The following is a 22349-nucleotide window of genomic DNA, read 5'->3' as shown; positions in this document are numbered from 1 at the left end:
AAAATAAAGAAAACTCATATTTATAATATATGTTAGATAATTGGTAATGACATTATCAATGTTTGTAGGATACACTTCACTAGCAATGTTTACTTCAAAACTTTTAACGGAATTGTTGCCTTTTAGTCACCAGGGATGCTGGGTTGAATCAACAGGATGTGATTACCTTTGTATTATTTTGCTTTGTTTCTTATTACATTTCTGGTAAACAATTGTAGGTGCCGCACTGCCTGCAAATTGCCTTTTGACTACCGCTTTCCAATCACCTTGATATGTAGGGGTTTGTTACTGGGAATTACTCTCTGCTGAATACAAGTTTATAACATTGAAAAAACTTATCCGTGGTAATAAACGTTGCTTGTTGAATCCTACTCAACGGCCTACTATATGTTTATTTTCCCTGAATGATAAAATTTAATACAGCAATAGATCCTCCAAAATGTTTTCTTGCATTTTTACCCCATAAAAAAAATTAAGATTAAAATGCACAAATTGGGTTCATTAAATAATGCCACAGAAAACTGCAAAATAAAATCCCTAAAAAAATAGAACAAATAAAGAAGCATACACATTCAAATGCCTACAGAAACCTCTAAGGCATACCTACACATTTATAAGAGAAACTGCTGTTTCCTTCTGTGTCTAACTACAAATATGCACTTCGGCTCAACTGCTTGTTTTGCTTCTTTATTTGCTCAATGGTTCATTCATTCAAAGTCTATTATGTCATCATGTAATGTCTATCAAAATGTGCTGGACTTTCAGTGTTTCTCTAATGTGGCATAAGGGCCACTTAACAACAAAATAATGTGGAATGTCAATTATTCTGTAACTTCAAGTATACCATGTTAGAACTACTGTATCAGAAGCTGGGGGAATGACTCTATTCATCAGTATCTGTGACAAGCTCTTTTCCTGATTCTCATGAATGGTCAAATTTGAGATATTCACCTAGAGCTGAGAATATATGATACCTAGCTTCAAGGTGCTCAGATTTCACTGGAAGATTTATTTATTAAAAATAATTCATATGAATGCTGAGATAATTAGAAATGGTCAGAAGTTTCAGTAACCATTTTCTTCACGATGGCAGTTACTCTCTTGGCAGAAATGATTATTTCAACTGCATGATTGTGGTAAGCTTGGTACCTGGGAGATTCTTTATGTTAGCTATTCAACTGCTATTTGTTTTAACATTTAGTATAGTATATGCTATATCAATTCAATACGCATTCTGAATTTTCCTTATTAACTTTGGAAAGGTAATGTGGTTTGTATAAATTCTCATCTACATTTAAAGTAAAAATATTTAGACATTAAATCTACATGTATCTATTAGCAACACAGTTCCGGAGGTCTCTTTTCTTCATTCATCATCAGTTCGGGATATGCTGAATGTTTCTGACATAGAAGGCAGAGCTTAAGACATTAGAGTGTTATGATTAGAGTGTTTACTAATAGGGAAATAGATACACAAATCTGGAACCTTAAGTAATACAAAAATGTAATTTCTTAAATGGCGACCAAAAACCCAGACTTCAGAGGTCACAGTCATCAAAATGGACAAGTATGACAAAGAGTACTTTATGGGAGAATGTCATTCTTGGAAGATATGGAAGGTTGGATGGAGAAGCAGAGTATCCATGGAAAGAGGATCTGACATAAATTGAGGGTCTGCAATGTGCATGGCTTTATAGACCAATTGGAAAATTATCATAGGAGAATAGTAGAGATTAGTACTCGGTGATCTTTAAAATACTCTCTAAATATTCCTATGTTTTATTCCTCAATGGCTGAAGTTTAGAATAGCTCTGTTGTTTTCCTGTGGAAAGTCAAGATTGACTAGACTTCACTACTCATTAGTTATTACCAGCTGTGGTTGAGTATATCCATCATTCTCCCCACAGTTACATTTAACGCATTTGTAACTCTAAAATTCCAGTGAGTAATGGAATAAACTTCAGATTTTAAAATATTTTTGCTGTAAAATTATTTTATTTTAAGAAAAAACATGGAAGATATTATATGATATCGGCATATCAGAATTTAAAAATAAAAAAAGAACATATTTGGCTACAAGCTGTGACTCATGGAATTAACAGCGATAAACTTGTGTAGGAAGACATTTTTATGCTTTAGTAGGAACATTCGGGTTTTCCGTCTTTAGAATTTTTTCTTCCTACCAGTAAAATGATGGTGAAGCATTTTATTTCCACCGAAGAGAAAAGAAAAGAGATTTACATGATCTGAGTATGGACACTTTTTTCAGGTAGGTATCTCACTTATTTTCCCCCATATACTCCATGAGAGAGAGAGAGAGCTCGAAGTTTAGGTAACTCTCTCCAAATCAGAAATCTGCAAAATTCAAAATATAATCTAGGACTTCCTGACATTAAGATTCTAATACCACTGTAGCATTAGCTAAAGTAATTAAGCCCTAGAACATTATGGGTGTTATATGAGAGCTTTGGGCTGTTTTGAAAGAGAATGACAGAAAAAGCAAATGAGCTAGAAAGGGAGTGAGCAAGAGAGAGAGAAATATAATCATAAAAGTAGGAATTACCATCTCTATAGATCTGGGGCATAAATCAGACATATTAAAACATAATGTTTTATTTTTAAATTTTTTTGCATTTTTATTTATTTTTATATTTGTTATTAGTGTTTTAATGTGATCTATAATTTCAAAAGATCTTTCTAGTTAATATATTTAATAACCATACCAATAAATCCATAGGAATAACAGGGCATTTGTGAAGGTCAAATATTCTATAGAGTTTTGGGCTTTCAGCCTAACTACTGCATTCAGCAAAAAAATGTGATGAGACAGCATTTATGAAGGAGTATAAACTATACACTTCAAAAAAGGCCTATTTGAGAGTAAATTCCCATGGTGATGATGATAACAATAGAACTCCTGACAGTTATTAAGTATTATGAAGAATGCTTTATGTTGATCATCACACTAAATCCTGATATCAACTGCCTATGGAAGTTATTGATATTATCTCCCCCCCACCCCTGCTTTTTTTTAAATCAAAAACAGACTGCGAGAACAGAAAGGTTAAAAAAATTGCCCAAGAACAGATAGATATGATAGAGATAGTATTTCACTCATGCAATTAGAACTCAGAGTCTGCTGTCAAAGTAACTACCTTCTGAGTTTCTGATTATTGTGAGTAAATTGGGGAAAATATTGCAAATGAAACTGAAATAGATTTTGAAAGGATGTCTGCAGCTTAGTAAATGCTCAGAAGTAATCTCCTTTGGTCAGGTTGGGTTCTAACAGCACTGGAAGCAAAATTCTGATTATAACTAGGGAGATGTCATAAACATGGTGGAAAATTCTGGGTGACTGAAAGATCTGACTCCAAAGGATGAGGTTTTGGTATTTTGTGAAACTATACAAAGAGCATCTTGGCCCTTAGCTGCTTACGGTCTTCTTTCCCCAGGAAATTAAACACCAATACCACTAATCTGGACTGGTCTATGATTGCTTTGACCAATACCATACAGCGGAAGTGATATAGCCATTTCTTCCCTGACTTAAGAGGACTGAAAGCTTCTTTCTTGGTCTATATGAAACTTGACTCTCATCTAACTAATCAAATCAAGCTATGCTTCTGGAAAGGCCCTGAGATGGAAGGGCAAGAGACTCCTCTGAACCCAGTCCCCCAACTTTTCCCACTGAAGCACTAGGGGTATGAGTGTATTCATCTTTGAACTGCCACATGAATCCAGGTGGCAGACGAATGTTATCAAGTAACTGAGCCAATGGCACATGAATTAACAAATTGCCCAACTTCTTGACTCCCAAAATCACTATTGATTTGAAAGCTCTGGGTTTTTGGGTAGTTTGCTACGTAGAAATGCCATTAAAATTTGGAATACACATATAAATATACATACGTGTGTGTGTGTGTGTGTGTGTGTGTACAGACATACAGATATACACCCGCATTTGTTCCTTATAGGGAATAAATGATAGTCGACTTTATAGATCTACTCCTAACACCATTAAATCAATATTTTATAAATATTCCTCTCTCCCTACTCGCCCCTCCTCTCCTCTTCTTTTCTCTCTCTCCCGCTCCCCTCCCCCAATCCCTCCACCCACCGGTCACTCATCCTTCTCTTCATAGCTCGAGTACATATATACATACATATACAGGAACATACTATCTCAAATATTTCAGCTATTGTACATGTAAATATGTTTTCTGAGTGCAGGTAAACATAGTATTTGGAAGATAAAGACAAGAGGAAAAATGAAACTGACCTCCATATAATTGATATGCAATGAACGCATGGCATATAACTTCTGTAAATAATGAATTTATTAAGATTCTTATCAACTGGAAATTTACACTCTATGGAGAGTACTAAAATTAATTATAATATTTGTGGATCTTTTTTATTAGAAATATTAAAAATATAATTTCAATTTTTTAAACCATTGACTATTTTATTATTAGATATTGAATCTTTACAGAAATACTCTAGATAGAAATATATTTTCTTAAAAAATAGTAATGAAATAATACTAAAAAAGGTTTCTAGAGATCTAGAAGTAGCTAAGTATGACTTTCCTGAAATAGTTCGCTCATGTCGTTTATGAAAAATCGATGGGCTCAAAAGGCACACGCACATAAGAAACATTAACTTTATCAGGTAATTATATTATGCCATTTTTAAACATTGGCATACTTTTCCATTATTCTCATTTTTTCTACAGTATATTTTTTCTCTTTATTTTTTGTGTATTATTGTAAAATGAATGAATCTTAAAGGTAAAATGCTTTAAGTAGATTTTTTTTAGTCGCAGTTGCTATTTAAGCAAGGGTACTTAATATAACTATATAAAACATTTGGAGTAATTGTTGAGACAACTAAAGTCATATAATTAAAAAATACTAAAACTTTGCTTTATAAAAATATACATATACCAGTGACTGTCTGGTTCAATTAGTAATGGTATAGTTGACAACACAGACCCATGAGTAACTGAAAATTGACAATTTCTTGTGTAATACTAATTTACTTATTATTTTATTCACTTTCTTGATTTTTAAAATAAAGTTTTACTTCTTTTAAATATGATTTTATTTTATAATGCATTATATCATATTCTAAAAATTGAAAAAGATATTGTCATTTTCAATAAGCTGTTTATCATGTTATGCATGTTATATACATGAAAGTATATGTATACATATATATGATATACATGTTATATATGTCACATATAATAAGTATGCAGTACTGAAGCAAACTCATATATCCAATTCCTAAAATTATCTTCGATTTCAAGGGTACGCATATGTATATGTTATATTTCCTTTGGTACATAATTTAACATTGAATCTCTAAGGCACTTATGGAGAATTCAAGTGGCTATTAAGTTTTTGAGAATAAGAATTATAATGTAACCAGGATGGCTATAGTATCAAGGTGCAACACAAGAAAATTGCAGACATAATTGAAAAATGTAGTAAAGTAATACCTAGGCTTTCAAGACTGCTGGTTCATTCTTGCTGCCTTTGATCTTTAAAGTATAAGTCTAATGTGAAAGCAACAAAATTAACTATTTAACCATGGCACTTTTTTTAATTTTTCTGGAAACTTTAAAAATGTTAAGAGATAAACATGTTTGACAAAATTTGGGGGAATATGATACTGATATTATACTATGTTACTTTGACCAATAAACAATTCAGTTTTAGATATCTGATTGTCATTAACTTACAGATAAAATCATTGGTACTTGTAGGTAGTTAACTAATACCCATTATCACTGAAAGGTAGTCTAGTGAGATCATGTGAAGGGAAAATAAATTATGAATATTTCTTACAAGCATAGATGCAGGTCACGGAAAGCAACAGGAACATTAAATAGGTCAAAGAAACCCAAAAGTTTTATAGAAAAGTCTCATTTATAAGAAATAGGTTTCCTCCTGTGATAAAGCCTTATCTAATTGTACTCTTGAATGGTCCAAGTGAGAAATAATAGTACCTTGTGCATATTCTTATCACCTGCTAGGTGGAACTGATGTAGTAAGTTATTTGATAGTCTACTACCCTATTTATCTCTCAGCTAAATATTAATAACAGCATGTAAAATATAGAAGGGAATTACATTCTAATTTAAATGATATTCACAAAACACGTGAGGGCTTATTATGTTATGTAAATGCAACATGCTGTTGTTTTTACTGTGTGGTAGAAGAACGGCATGGAATTCATTATTAACTGAAAACTTGAGTCATGGGCGTTGATCCATCAGTATATGAACAGAGTTTTGGTCCTTTGATAAAAAAAAAAAAAAGTAAATAGAAAGCCCCTAACACTTGAAAGATAAATCTGGAATGATTAGAAGTGGGGTGTGAGGGTAAGGGGGTGATTCAAATGGCACCCGGCACTCGGGCAATTGGGTCAATAGGGAGTCCCTCTGCAAGATTAAAAGTAGAAGATAAAGATTAGTGAAAAGAGTGTTAACTTTTACATACTTAAGAGCTATCTATGTAAAAAAAGACAGTTGAACATATGGTGTGAATAAAGAAGTCTGGATTAGTGAGTCAGGATAATGATAGTTATAAAGAGATGGATGGGTATAAATTCATTCTTGCCCAATGTAATGAAACTTCCACTTACTATGATTAATTGCCCTCTATTGAGTTTTCATTCCTTTCATTGTATACTGAAAATTAGCAATCAGGATAGAAAAATTTTTGTTTAAAAAAGGCAAATGAGGAAAAAATCAATAATCTTAATGACTATAATACAATAAAGGACTATTTTGATGGAACTCAATATTACTTTGATTCTTACATAAAAATGACTATTGGATGGACAGAATTAGCTAACTTTATGTTATGTTAACAAAGTATAATTCAGGTTTAATTGGAAAGGATGATAACATTCTGACTGCGACGAATTTACCTCATCAAGTTAGGAGGCTTCTTTTTGCACAAGAATCATTTAGACATACTCAAAAAAGTAGATATCGTGTTCCAAAAGTGGGGGGAAAAATTGTGAAAAAATTTATCTAAGGAGGGTGGAGTAGGCATTTTTAAAAATTTCTTCAATTATTAATTCAAATTGTCCAGCCAAGTCCTCTTTTTGCCACTCATTTATTAGTTATTGACGTGGCCCTTCCTTTGTCAAGCTTTATCCTATAAGATATAGACAATTAGAAATAATAGCGTATATAAATTCTGCCCTATTTTACCTTGGTATTTTTAACATTTCTACATTCCTTGACATAGCATAGGGAATTAGTAGAAATCCATTTTTTGTTTATTTTTATTTGTTTGTTTGTTTTTGTGCGTGTGTGTATGTGTTTTGTTTCATTTTTCTGTCTATGAAAACTGCTATTTTATGAGGTGAACCAGGATCCTAGAGTTGGGAAGTGGCTACTTTCTAATTTTTATATCAGTATCTTTCTTACCCATTCCCTTTGCCATTCAATACTTTTTTTATTTTGTTTTTTAGTGAAGAAATCAGGCAGAAACAGAGGCAGCCTATGGAGTAAGTAGAACAAATTACTACATTAATAAATTTAATGCAGACTAAATAGAAGAATCTGATTCCTTGGAAATATTTGGGAATTCTTTGTAGAGAGTTCTTTAAAATTTGAAGAACGAATTACATTAGAGAACAAAAGAATAAGCAGCAGGAGTTATGGAAGAGGATTGAACTAGGAAGGGAATTAACATGACAAACAGTGACTGAAGAAGAAAGACTAAATGAGGCATTGATTTAGTTGTTTAGAGGCTTTTTCTATTAAAACAATCCCAGAAATCATACCACTTTTGTTGATTTAGCACCTTTCACTGCTTATTGTAATGCTTAGGGTTCCAGAGAACCTATAAATGTCTTTCCACTGATTCAAGCACAATTTATCAAAGTCATTGCATTGAGCTCACTAGGAAAGAGTTTTGGCTTCTTGCTCTGTGGTATTTCCCCTTTCAAAAATATTTCTAAAATGAATTTAATGAAGAGACAGCATTCACTGTGTGTATGGGTAAACCATAAACCTGAAATATTTTATACATACGAATAACTAAGAAGGTGTATCAACTGGAGATTTTTACATATTCCCAAATAATTTAGAAGTAGAAGCAGAGCATACATGAAGATAACTCTTCAGTTTTACTTTTTCATTATGTCATTTGAGATCCAAACTGATTCTCAATTTGTCAGTTTTTGCTTTGTAACAGAAATTTGTTTACTCAAGCTCTTGATTTTTTTTTTTTAAATAATTTTACTTCTTAATCTCTCCTTTGCAGTAACTGTAGCAAAAACACTGAACAAGCCATTTCTCAAGCTCTGAGGCTATTTTCAAGTTTTAGTCTGGGTCAAGAATCTTTACAAGATACCACAAAAATGTTCAGAACTTTTTTGAAGGGCTTATGAAGTATCTTTAAGAAACTAATTCATATTTTATTCATAGAAATTGAAAACAAGATAATATTGTCCTTTTAAAATACTGAAAATATACAGATAACCAACATCTAATACTACATTTATAATCATTCAGGGGTAGTACCACATGCTATTAATATAATTAAAAATTTATACTTATAATGAATAACTTAAAATATCTCCTACTCTCCTTTAATATTTTAAAGGATGTACTCATTTTCCATTTTAACTCTACTTTTCGGACAACTATGTGTTAACCATTGGGATTTTCTCTTAGCTATATTTATAGACTAATTTGAAAAGAAGAATACTTTGGTCCCATATGTGTGTTTAAGGGTCTAGGGATCTAGAGCCAGGTGCCTAGTTCCACCATTCCCTTGCCTAACTGTCTTCAACTCTAAAATGCAAACACTGATACGACATATTTTATTTAACATAAAATTACATTAGTTAATTCATGAAAACATTTAGACAGTGAATATCGCATAAGAAGGGCACGATAGAGTTATCATCTGCTTCTAAAACGCATTTATGTTTTATAGTTTTGTCCAAAAGTGGATATATATTTTTTTCCCCCAGAACAAATATGCAAGTCAGAAACTTCGCAAATCCTGCACAGTTCTCTGGTTTGTATTTTTCCCCTAGTAAGTTTAGAACAGTGAGCTATTTGTTTTGTTTGCCTCAGCACTGGTGATATCTCAAACTGTAGTTCTAGAGGTTTGCATTTCTTTTGTTTCAATTCCAATTCAAATGCATTTCTCACACTGAACTTCTCTCATCTAAATATACAATTATTTTTCCTTCACTCTTTCCGATTTTCTTCCTGCTGATTCTAAAGCCTTTGTTGCTACTTCCAAACTCAGAACTGTCCCTTTTCTTGAAAGAGTTTCCTGCAAACCCAACTATATGAGCAAGACTTTATTACATACTATCATGTGTCTCACATAATCTCTAGGTGTGTGTGTATACACATAATTCAGAATACCTTCCATATGCCAGGCATATTATTTCACATGATCATCTTGTGAGCCAGGTTCTTAATATTTAAAACTTGGGGTAATAAAATACTTAAAAGCCTGTTGCTTTTCTTTTTTTCTCTCTCTCTCTCTTTAATTTGGGCACTGTTTAGGTGAATATGATGAACTCTGTCACCTGGGTCCAACCCTCCCCGTGTTTGGTAGATTGTTTTGGAGAGGTCTGCACGCTCTCCATTGAAGCATTTCATTGCATTTATGCCTTTGCATGCATGCACTCCTCAGTTGACTGCTGTCACTTTCAGATTAAAGCAAGCTGCAAAGACTGCTCTGACTATTGGAGGCTGCTAAGTAGAAAGCACAGTGTGATGTCATAAGTAGTACAGAATGCAATGTATTCATTTATACTACATTAGCTGGCCTCCAGTGGGCTTACCTTACTCTTCTCTATAAATAAAAAATAAAATAATAAAATAAAATAAAATAATAAAATAAAATAAAACAAAACAAAATAAAATAAGATAAAATTACTATATAATCAGGCACCTGCAATGTCTCATTTCACTATAGTATACTTATTATATATTGCCTTGAGATTTTATATTTCAGCCCTGCTGTCAGACGAAAATAAGAAGATAGCTCAATCTCTATATGTCAACAATATTTAGCTTAGCTTATATCTCCCAATGTTAATATGCATGTTAAAAAAAAACATTCTAACAAATTAGAAATCATGAAAATCAATGACTTCATTTAACAAAGTAATTAATTCGGTGAGTGTTAATTTCATTGTCACATGTTAAGTGCCCAAAACACGAAGGGTATGGAAATAGTTCTGAAACACGCGTTCACAGGTTAAATAGCATGAATTTTTTTAAAAACATTAGATCATCAAGTCTGTTCAATCTGGATTATTTTGAACATTTTTAAAAAGAGGATGAGGTGTTGGAGTGTAGGATATCCCTCAATTCATATTTAAATTATTTTATGGATACCAAATCAGAGAGGCCCTGGTAAAAAGCAGTGAGAAGACAGACCCTGGGTATAATCATAACACCCCTATAACTTCTTACTTGTACTTTGCAAACACTGCTCAAATTCAAGAGAAATCCCTTTTCTCTACAGTATGTTTGTAGGAATTTAAGTTAAAGGAAAATAAGTCCCTATTTTTTCTGATCTAATATCATATTAAGCTACTTTTGCAGAACTATTTATGTGTGAAAGAAAGCTTGTAAATAACTATATTTTGATACATGATAATACTGTTATTATATAAAGCAAGACAATGCTTTCTTTCCATTTCTACAGTAGAGTCTAGGTGGTATTGAAAGTAGCAGATAGATTAAGAACATGAGCTCTGCGAACACACTGATGGAGTCCAAATACTATTCTCACTGATCAACACTGTGGTCTTAGGAATATCAGTTCTCTATGACTCAATTTTTTCTATTGAGATGTGGGTCATGGGTTCTCATCTTGTCCTAAGGCCATTACAATGAATTCGCAAAATAACATGTATAAAACACTTAGAAACTGCCCAGAAAAAGCACAGCAAAATCATAAGCAAAAGTTAGCACTGTTCTTATTGTTTTCATCATATTATGTGTCAAGATGACCAGTTTATATAACTAGTTTAGTGAGAAATATTCTCCCCCAAATAAAGAAGGTGCTTGCATGAATGCTTTTTATAGTACTGCAAAGTTGACCAATTTTTGTAACATGAATAATTTAATTTTCAACTCAAATGGTGCTGTGCGATGACAGAATATTTATGCATTATTCCTAATTTATTGATGAGGACAAAGGCATTAAATATCAAATCACTCATCTGGATTAAATAATAAGTGCTTACTGAGTTTTTACAGACCATTCGTGCCAAATTGTTTCTCTAGAGCAAATGAGAAAATGTAGCACAATCTTTCAATAGATTAGTAGGCCTACATAACCAGAATTGCTTCTGAGAATACTTTATGTTTTACTATAGGTGACTTTTATGATTTAAGTATATTAGACATCCTTAATAACATAACGTTCAAATATTAGGTGATTCCCCTTAAGTTATATAAAAACAATTTTGTATATACAAATATATTTGGAGACTCTAAATACAGTCTTTTTGTGTTTAATTCTCACGTTAAATCTGTTGATGTTGTGCTTCCCCGCCCTCCTCCCTGAACCACTTCTGGAAGACCAGGAAAAATGAAAAATGATCGCTTTGTAAACCTGTGGTAATAACAACCTTCATCTTTTGAAGTTGCATTTATTTGATGGTTGGAAATAGATGTAGGAATTTGGAGCTAAATCTAATTAATTAGTGATTCAAGTAAATTATTATGATGAATTTGGGCCAAAAAGAGTTTAAATTCTTAAACAGAAGACTACATTTATGTACGTATGTATGTGGAAATATATCTATCATCTATCTATCTACCATCTATCATATCATCCACTTATCATCTATTTTATTTTTTTCATTTTTTATTATAAATTCTTTCTGAATGCAGTTCTGAAAGGAGAGTTCAAAGATATGCTTAACAAGCTTAATATGATGGTACAGAATATAATTCTCCAAAGTAATTGCCTTTAGGAGTTGCAATCATTTTTATGCACTTTGGCAGAGGAAGAATAGACATTCCCATTAATTTTTAATCAAATTATATATTTATTATAGGTGATTGCAGCTAGGGAAAGTTTTCTAAAGGTAAAGAGGAATTTTCCTTTTAGTAAAGTGCCAATGAATTGTGAAATAGCACTCATAAAACCACTATTTGCTGAAATAGCCTGGCTCAATCGATGATTTTCAATTACAAAGTTAAAAAGCTCTCCCCAGATTTGTATATAGTCTGATTCACTTTAGGCAATGAATATCACAGAAAGGATTGTAAGTTGAAGGTTTATAAGTACACCTAGTTGTAGAGTTTTATTAATAAATACGAATCACCTTTTTAATAGTTCAAAAATCATGCATAATTTTTTCCAACTAAAGATGCATGACATATATTTTTTATTCAATGATCTTGTGGTGAAAGTGTTTTACTTTATTTTCTATGTTTTGTTAATATTTAGTATACATGATGGATCTGGTGGGTATAAGAAAATTAATTTATAATTTACATTTTAATTATTTACCTTTAAAAAGTTTGACCAGCAATTTTCATATACTCTGCTACCTCTAATCTTCAAGACATGTTATCAATATAAGTTCGTTTGAAACTATTTTCATTCGCGAAAACAAAATTTTATACAAAATTGTAGAATTATCATATTCACTAAAAAAGAAGGTTTTTATGCATTATATCTTTTGACAGAATTTCCTCATGTTATGCTCACAGTTACAAGTTAGTAAAACATATTATTTGAATACTAAAAAAAGGAAAAAAAGGCAAAAATCATAGAAATGTACATTCTTTAATGTACATTCTCTACTCCTATTGGGATTTGGGAAGAATAAGTTTTATTTTATCTTATTCATGTAGCTATGGATTTACTTTTTATAAGTAATGTGATCTTTCTCTTTCAGCCAGAATAAATTACAGAATAAATGCCATCTTCTCTCAAGCAAAACTGAGAGAAAATACTGAATAATAACCATCTGTGCCTCTTCTCTTAATGAGATTTTGCTCCTCTGAGGAAAACTAAAGTAGAGCTTTTGGAAATCTATAGATTGCAGTAGGTTGTTTTCATTTCATTAGATCAGATATAATAATATCACTGCCAATACCTCAAACCTGACCCCTTATTTAATACCAAACCTTGTTTTCAAGTAGTCCCCACACTCCTCTTCTAAATGTTCTTTTATGCCATAGCAATTATCACCTTCTATGTAATTTTATTTTTGTTATGTTTTCATTATTCATCGTCTGTCTTATTTTTGCCTCCCCAATAACTAGAATGTCATGGATATGGGTTTGTATTGTTTGCTGACATATTCCAAACACCTCAGAAAAATACTTGACATATAACAAGTTGTCAGAAATACCTGTTAAGTGAAAGAATAACTGGGTAAATGATCATCAGTGTTGCATATAGCATAATAACCAAGAGCACCATAGCTTCCCTTAGAGTTTGTAGGCCTTCGAGATTCAAAGTACAGTTGCTTGGACTCACAGCATCGCCACCTCTTAAGAACTGGCTAGAAACACAGGCTCAAACCTGCCAATGCTGAATTTACATTTTGATTTTCAGAAAGCCCTCCCTACAACTTTAACTGCATGTCATCTAACAGAAACCATGAATTCTCCTATTATGCAGTACATATAGGTAATTTGTTAGTTTTTCCTCTTTTGCCATTCCTTATAGAAAAATAATTCCTCCCCATCATCTCTCCTGTCAATATTACTGTAAAGTATAAGTACATGTAGATTGAACATTTTTTTAGTGCATTTAAGTACTTACTAAATATTCTGAATGATCCGTGCAAGTTAAAACGGTGCCTTTCCTTCTAACATGATTGATAGACAACTGATCAAGTTATACATAACTTCTTTATTTAGGTCCAAATTTTACTTTGAGTGATTATTGGCTGTGGCTTTTGGAAAAAAAGGTAAAATCAACAAAACCACTCACTCAGAACCCAAATTAATTGACCAAAGAAATGTTCTAACAGGGGTAATCTACTGAACTCTGTAAAAGTGCCATCTAAGCTACACGAGCTTCTAATAATCAATGTTTAATGAAGTTAGAAAACCAAATGATAATTAAATTCTTAGGGATGAAAAGTAAACTATTTTCCAATAAAGCAGCATGTGCCATAGAAAACACATAAACATCATTTTAGCTTTATTTCGCCAAAAAAAAAAAAAATTCTAATGAGTGAGGGCTATAAGACAGATAAAAGCAATATGTTCAAAACCTGTTTCTTGTGCTGTGTATCTGAATCACTCCGAATCGCTAGAAGCCAAGGGCTGGCAAAGCCACAGTAATCAGAAAGGAAATAACTCATTAGAATTGCTGTTCCTTCTCTCTGGACAGTGGAGTTCAAGGTTCTTTTCTGACATTGTGGGTCACAGATAGGAAGAAGTTTTAATATAATAATCCCATAAAGTTGTGGTAAACCAGGTACTGAAATGCAGGTCATCTGTATGTGGATCCTCCAAAAACATTACAGAATAAAAAATAGATTAAAAAAATCAGAAAAAAAAATAAACAGGGCGTCTGTTCCCTTTGCTGGGGTTTGCTATGGCCCCAACAGCGACTTTGCTTTCCTAAGGCGCTGAACCTCTGAAATAGTAATGTGGGGTTACATCAAACCGGCTTTCAACTTCTGATTTCAGCAAGGAATTTCAGCAGCTTTTAGATGAATAGTGTGCAGCCTTAAGGATAAGTCATGCATATACTTGAAACAGCTCCAGGCTAGCTCAGCACACTACCTAAGAGCTTGTTTTCTAAAACGAGAATGCCCAGGTTTGTATAAGCTTCTTACACTTACTCTTTTGTGGACTTGGTACAATTACTTAACTTTCTTGTCCTTCAGTTTGCTGATCTGTAAAATAACATAATAGCAGTGCCTTTTTCTTCACAGTATTATTGAGAGGATAAAATAAAATGAACCTAGAAAATACTTAGAACAGTGCTTGCTTGTGTTAACTATTCAATAAATGTTCTCTACTATTGCTGTTTTGAAGGATGTATGTAGTAGCTTATATGAAGTCAAATAAAGCAACATATAAGACAAGAAGTTGTCTCAGTTTGATTATTACCTAGAATGGTAGGAAAGGCCTTTACGAAAGGTGATATTTGAGTTGAGAATAAAGGGATGAACCATAGGCTTATCTAAAGAAGAGCACTGCAGGCAGAAATGAAAGTAAATGAAAATTATCCAAACAAAGCTAGAGGGAGCTTAAAAGTTCAAGAACACTAGGAGTCAATGTGGCTGGAGCAGACTATATAGGGGGAAAGTAAAAAAAGAATGGAGGGATAGAGAGGACTATGTCGCAGAAGGCACTGCAGGCTCTCCAAGAAGTCATGGATTTCATTTTGCTGGAAGCATTAGGTGGTTTCTGGTAAGAAAGTAGAGAAGGTCTTAGCCTGGACAGGCTGAACTCTAACATAAACAGCAGTGACTTTTTTTCTTGCTCATATTACACATCCATGGATACATGTAGCTCTACTCCATGTTCTTTCATTCTGGGACCCATGCTGAAAGACCAGACCCCGAGGCAGAAGGCAAGAACAAGAGGGATGAAGTCACTTCTGCTGGGAACTGGCCTATATCACTGTCATTCACATCACATCTCATTACTCTATAAGTCATAATGCTAAGTCTCTAGATGAGGTCAGGGTGTGTACTCTTTCTCCTGAGAATCTCAAAGTAATAGGTGTAGAAGTGTATATACCTTAGAAAAAGGAAGGTGCAGATGATGCAAGCAATAATAATACCATTTGTTAAAGTTAAGGTGATTGAGTTTTAAAATGATCCTTTAATTGTTGTTTCATGAAGCGTGCTACATAGGAAATGATAGAATCAGAGATAAGGTGGTACTGAGATCTTCTGTGTAAAGTGATAAAGTCTCTAAGATATTAGAAAGAGAGGTGACATGAAGTGATTAGATAGAGGAAATGTACTAAAGGTAGAGTTGATGAGATTTGCTGGTGGATCATTGGTAAGGTATGAAAGAAAGGAAAAACTCAGGATGTTTGTTTCTTTGTCTGTTTTTGCCTGAGCAACTAGATTGATTTATTAAAACGGGGAAGACTGAAATAAATATAAATATAAATACAAATATAAATATAAATATAAACAAAAACAAATATAAATATAGCTTATGTGAACAAAACAAATATTGAATTTAAATTAAATTTTAAAATTATAAGCAATAAACTATATCCATAATAAAATATTTGAATAAAGTAAATGATGTAGAAAATACGTTGAAACATTCTCATTGAGAAGAGTGAAAAAAATAACAGAGAATAATAAAATAAAGCTGATACAGGGAACGGATTTCAGTATCTTAGAAATGACGACAACATATTTAAAAATGATGAAATATATGCGGTGTTCAAGGGTAAAAGAGGGGGAGAAGGAGGAAAAGAAGGATGAAGATAAGACCACTTTCTGGAAGATAATGGGTTTTTAGGTCAAAAATGCTCTTAGTTGAAAGTGAGAACTATCATAAAAGGAAATAACATTGAAAGACATAGATATGTGTGCGTGCATGTGTCCATGAGCGTGTGATTTCCAGTTTAATTGCAAATTTTGGCTTATTACAAACCGACTCCCAAGAAAGAAGTGTGGTCTGATGTGATAAAGTTAGAGAAGTTATGATTCTCACTGACATTTCTACCTTAAGGGCAAGAAATGCAAAAATTTGAATCCCTTAGGTTATTAGAGATTGATGCGATTTTAGAATGGCTTTTGTAGTGGGTCCCAGAGGCCAGCCCCAAGCAGGCAGAGGCAATTTCGAAGCAGCAATCTCCTCTCTGCAGCGGTACTTACATAGGAACAGGTCCAGTAAATTGGAGGAACAGTGTGTCTGAAAACCTAGGTTAACTTGGCCAAGCCTCAGATTGTTCATTTACCTTTTGCTCTGCTACTGCATTCTCTTTTCCCAGTTTTGCATTGACGGTGATATGCCATAGAGGATACTGCAGGGTCCTTCCATCATTTTTGAAAATGTTGGAATGCTAGTTTCAATGATCAGTATTAGAAACTTGAGAAAATCAGAGGGTTCCCTTGCCCTTTCTATCTGGGGGCCTCTCTACGTGGTCTCTCCAGGAGCATAGCTTGACTACTTGCATGAGAGTCAGGGCTCATATAGACCAAGGTAGAAGCTTTCGGTCCTCTTAAGTCCAGGGCAGAAATTGTTATAACACTTTCATTGTATTGTATTGGTCAAAGAAATCCTAGACTAGGCCAGATTAGTGGTATTGGTGTTTAATTCCCTGGGGAAAGAAGACTGTAAGCAACTAATGGCCATATGGAGCAAGATGTTCCTTGTACTGCTTTACAAAAGACTGAAACCTCATCACTTGGTATCAGATCTTTCAGTCACTCAGGATTATCCACCATCTTTATGACATTTCCCTAGTCATAATCAGAATTTTGATTTCAAAGCTGTTAGAATCCAACCTGACCAAGAGAGAAAAAGATTGCTTCTGAAACCACATTCCTGAACTGCAGACATCCTTTCAAAATCTATTTCAGTTTCACTTGCAATATTCTCCCCAATTTACTCACAATAATCAGAAACTCGGAGGGTAGTTACTATCACAACAGACTCTGAATTCTAATTGTATGGGTTAAATACTGGCTCTATCATACCCAGAAATACTTGAAAAATGTAGTTAGGCAAGTAGAAAAGATGATGTAATGAGTTGTAAAGATAATTGAGGACAGAATTATCAAACTGTCTATTGGGAGAAAGTCGTCTTAGATTCTAGAACCAGATCTAAACATATTTCAGTGACATGACTTGAACATCTAGTTAATGTCTTAATTATATAGAAAAGGAGTCAGATTTGACATTGTACAAAGTCTCTTAAGTAACTAAATGGTACTAATCAATTTTTACATTTTAACATTGTAAATGTTTCTATTCCAAATATTCTCCTCTCTCTTATTTTTCACAATAAATTGAATTTTGTACATGGAGAATATTTTAAATTTAATTTAGAAAAAAATATGTGTATATTTAAGTGTAATAAAATATTTGCCTTATTTTTGTTAAGCTAGTTATGTATTCTTGATGTATTTGCATATTTCTTACTCTTCCAGTAAGAATACTTTTAAGGCAGAAGCTAAATCAGCAATTCAGTGAATTACTTCTCACCCTCCAGATATTTCCTTAATCTACATACTTCCTCAGGAGTTTTCAATTATGGCAGGAAGAATCAACACATAGTATGAAAATCTATAAACCAGTTGTTTATGGGACCCACACATTTAAAAATCCACATAATAAGTAATAATGTGAAACCAGTTTCTTAGAAATCTTTGGATATCCATGCAAAAAAACCTTTACTTCTCAAAATATTTGTAATTATAAGAAAATATAAACTTTGAATTAATATTAACTAAAACTTAACACTAACAATTATATAGCTACTCTTTTTACTTTATCTCTATAGTATATGTTTCCTAAATCAACATGGGAAGAATGAATAAGTGACGATATTATTTTTCAGAAAATATTGTAGGGATAAAGTCAGAAAATAACTCTGGGTTAAAAAAAAAAGTAACAACAACGACAACAAAAAACACAACTATTTCTCCAGAATTGCTTGTCAAAGATGTTTTCGCCATAGTTATTATTTTTTTTTTATGTAGTTTGAAAAAAAATTTAAAATATCAACATGTAAATAGAGTGACCCTTCACTCAGCATCACAATCATCTAGAAGCAAATACTCCCCATCGATCGTGTCAGGACAAGAACTCAAGTTCTGTCAGAGAAGATGTGAAAGGAGAATGAGACAACTTTAACCAGAGGTGGGGTTTCATCTAAGAGTCTCTCCAAAAAGGTAATTAATTCTGTATGAGTCTCTTAAAAAAATATAAGAAAAAACTTCTCCCTGTTTTCTTAATCTACGATGAGGAGCCCGCTGAGTATACTTTGGAACTAAACGAAAAGTACCAACCTGCATTTCTGTTTTTATTTGAAGGGATACAAATCTATGATAAGCAGAAATTTAAAAAGAAAAAAAGAAAAAACAAGAATTGTGGGTTGTAAGAATCCTTTTGTGTGAGGCAGACGCGCTAACCACTACACTATGGAAACAGGATCATTTTGTGAAACCTACACGTTATCTGCAGGAACTTCAGAATCAGACAGAACAGAGTCAGAACTCTGTCCTCTTTCGGTTGTTCTGAGCTTATGTAACCTCTCATAACAGCAGTTTCTGCCTACAGAGAATGGAGAAATAAAAGTAAGATATAGTTTGTTGCGGTTTGATTAAACTAACTTACATAAAGTTTTTTTGTGAGGTTATAAGCACCGGGATTAACTAAGCACGTTTCATAAACCATAGCAATCGATGCTATTCATGTCACTATTAACATTTTACATAATTTTCATACAGCGAAAGATAGCAGCCATTTATTCAACAGTTGTGATTTATCACTATTTTTCCATCTTTTTAAACATTTTTATTATATTCACATGTTGGTGAAACAATTGAAAAATAATTTTATTCGGAATTTTTTTAACTGAAAATGTTTATGTTATTAGCAGTATCTATTTAATGGATTACTTCTTTATGACAGACCTAGTGCTGTGAGAGAAATATGCCAAAGGTTAACACAGCAGAGTAGGTAGATTTAGCTCAGAGCAATGGTTGAAAAATTTTAGGAAAGGCTTCCAAGGAAGCCACCATTAGAATTGTCTCTGAGATCGATATTGATAAAAAGTAGACATTAGCCAGGTTTTTAAAAAAATAGCAAAGGAGGCAGGCAGTGAAACTACCATTTTATAAATTGAGTGCAGGCATCATATTTTTCAGGAAATATTGAAGCAGTAAAGAGTTTATATAAGGATGAGGAATATGATTTCTGGAAGGTAAATAGACCACAGAGGGTCTGATATGTGCCGTGAAAAAGTTTGGCTTTTATTCTGAAGATGTTGGAAGGCAGAAAGGTGAAGACTGGAGTTTATAAAGCAAAAATCGAAATTATTACATTCCGAGTTTTTGAAATGCCAGTCTGGAGGGAGTGTGGAGTACAGAATTAGAAATCCAAGACTTCAGGGATCAAAACCGTTCAGAGGGATCATGGTGGCCTGAAGGTGTGACCTAAGGAGTTATTAGGACTGGCAAAAAGGGGCAACGTATGACTATAATTAAGATAGAAAATAAATATTTTCTTTGGGTTTAGATGAGAGAGTGCTATTCTTAACAAGAGTGGCTAGATATTGAAATGGCTTCATATTGTGGGCTTAAAAAAAAAATCTTTGGGCATTTAATTGGATATCTGAATGACCAAAATTTAGTTTGTAACCAGAACACAAACTAATTTTATTCCCATCATCCCTTTACACTTCCTCTGTGGGCTAATTCTTTATGACGCTTCTGGATAAAACCTCAGACAAGCCTCAGAATTTTTCAAGTACTCTTAATAATAATATAAATAGTTCCTTGTTTAGGCATTAAAAATTCCAGACCAGAATATTCATTACATAATAATGGTCTGGTTCAAAATAGCAGACCCCAAGCTTAGATCTGCTAAAAGCCTGTAAGCCTCCAGTGGGATGTGAACTTGGTTTCTTTTTGCTCTATCGCTTTTTTTTTTTTTTTCTGTTTCCCAGTTAATTCCTCCAGAATCTGACCCAGAGGAAAGGAAGGGTTTGCTAAAAGCAACACAGAGCAGATGGCAGAGTTAGCTGTAAATTTGGGTTGGTGCCCTCTTCATCACCAGGACGACTTTGATGGATTTTTTTAGGGATAACTTTTGTGGATTCTGACATTCTCCACTTGGGACCAGCAATGGCAGTCACCTTGACACTGACAATGTCCACAACTTCTCTGGCACTTCACTTAGCACTTCTCTTTCATCCTCTGGGTCAAGGGAACACTTTTCTCATTAAGGGTTAACATTCTAGGCAATTCTCCTGAGCAGGATTCCCAAGGCCTTCTTATTCTGCTGCTGGCTGAGCACATTAATCTTGCTGAAAATAAAGGCTTGGCTACCTTAGCCTACGCTTGAGTAGCTTCTGCTACCAGCCCATAGGCCCTCAAGCTTCAGCGAACATATGACACACTCTTACTGTGACCACCTTGGAACTTTCTCTAATTGGTCTAAAAAGAAAGCATTCCCTGCTTTTGTCCAAGAAGAGATTAGAAGTGATTAGTGGGCAGTATGCATCCAGTTCTCTCTAACAAAGTCCTCTATTCCGCATTTTTAACCATCACCTCTCTTAGAGGAGCCAGGTATGTGCCTAATTAATTTTCCTCAAAGAACACCTGAGTCATTCTTTCAGAAGTAATGTGTAGAGATCTTCTACTTCTCATTAAAGGGAGGTGAAACTGAGGATGACTTTTTTCTTCAACCATTTTTTAGTGTCCTTCACAGAAACTTTGAGACAACAGAATGAGGCTCGTGTATAATCTTTTACAGAGGCCTTTAAGGATAGGATGTGGGGGTTTAGATCCTGGTTTTGATCCCTGTGAGTTTGGGTGAGGGGAGAGAAGGGATCCTGACAGGGTGGGAAAAAAGTGGCAAAACCTCTAGAATATTGTTTCTTGTCTTGTATTATGTAGCTAAAAAAAACAAGTCCTGCCTACATCATATATATCTGAAAGTACTTCGTAATATACAAATTATATGTGCATTTATAAAAGAGTTTATATGTGAACAAAGAAATGCATGTGAATGTGTATATATACATATGTGTATAGATTTACATGTAAACTTATAAAATTTACACATACATATAAGTATGTATATCATACTGCACATGTGATATGTATATATCCATACATCTGTGCACACACATCCATGAAGGTGACAAGACATACATATTATTTATCCAAAAAAATTCTATTTGGAATAATCTTTTAAAATCAACCACTGTAATTGATAATTATATGATTTACATATTATAGACATTCAAGTTGATGCATAAAGGAATATATATGTTTAAATGTTTTTAAACTCTTAGAGTTGATTTCACTTAATATTTCTAGAATAAATACATTATTTTGTTAATTAAAATATTTGTTAATGTTTAAATCTTGCTGTTATATTGAAGTCAACATCTTCTTTCTCATCTATTTAGTAAACTAATTCTCTGTATAATATCTATTTGTAGGCAATGATAGTTGGATACATCAGACTAAGTAAGTACCAAACTGGATATCTTCTCTCTCAAATTGTCCTACCACATATTTGGTATAAACATTTCAAACTGCAAAGAAAAGTGACAACAAGCCTCAGAGCTAGACTAAGTGAATGAGAGAATCAGTTACCCTAGTGTCCCTGGAAGCAAAATCAATTCATGTGCTCTGTCATCCTTAGAAAG

At 33.2% G+C, this 22349-nt stretch overlaps 1 protein-coding gene across 3 annotated transcripts in view; it reads right to left on the bottom strand.

Annotated features, from left to right (window-relative positions):
- Positions 1 to 22349, bottom strand: part of CDH18 (cadherin 18) — a 368075-nt gene that overhangs the window by 104275 nt on the left and 241451 nt on the right. The window lies entirely within an intron of this gene.

This window comes from Rousettus aegyptiacus, unplaced genomic scaffold (genome assembly GCF_014176215.1).
Source record: "Rousettus aegyptiacus isolate mRouAeg1 unplaced genomic scaffold, mRouAeg1.p scaffold_m13_p_8, whole genome shotgun sequence".
Taxonomy (NCBI): Eukaryota; Metazoa; Chordata; class Mammalia; order Chiroptera; family Pteropodidae; genus Rousettus; species Rousettus aegyptiacus.
Note: the sequence above shows the minus strand (reverse complement) of the source record. Positions and strands in the feature narration are given on the sequence as shown.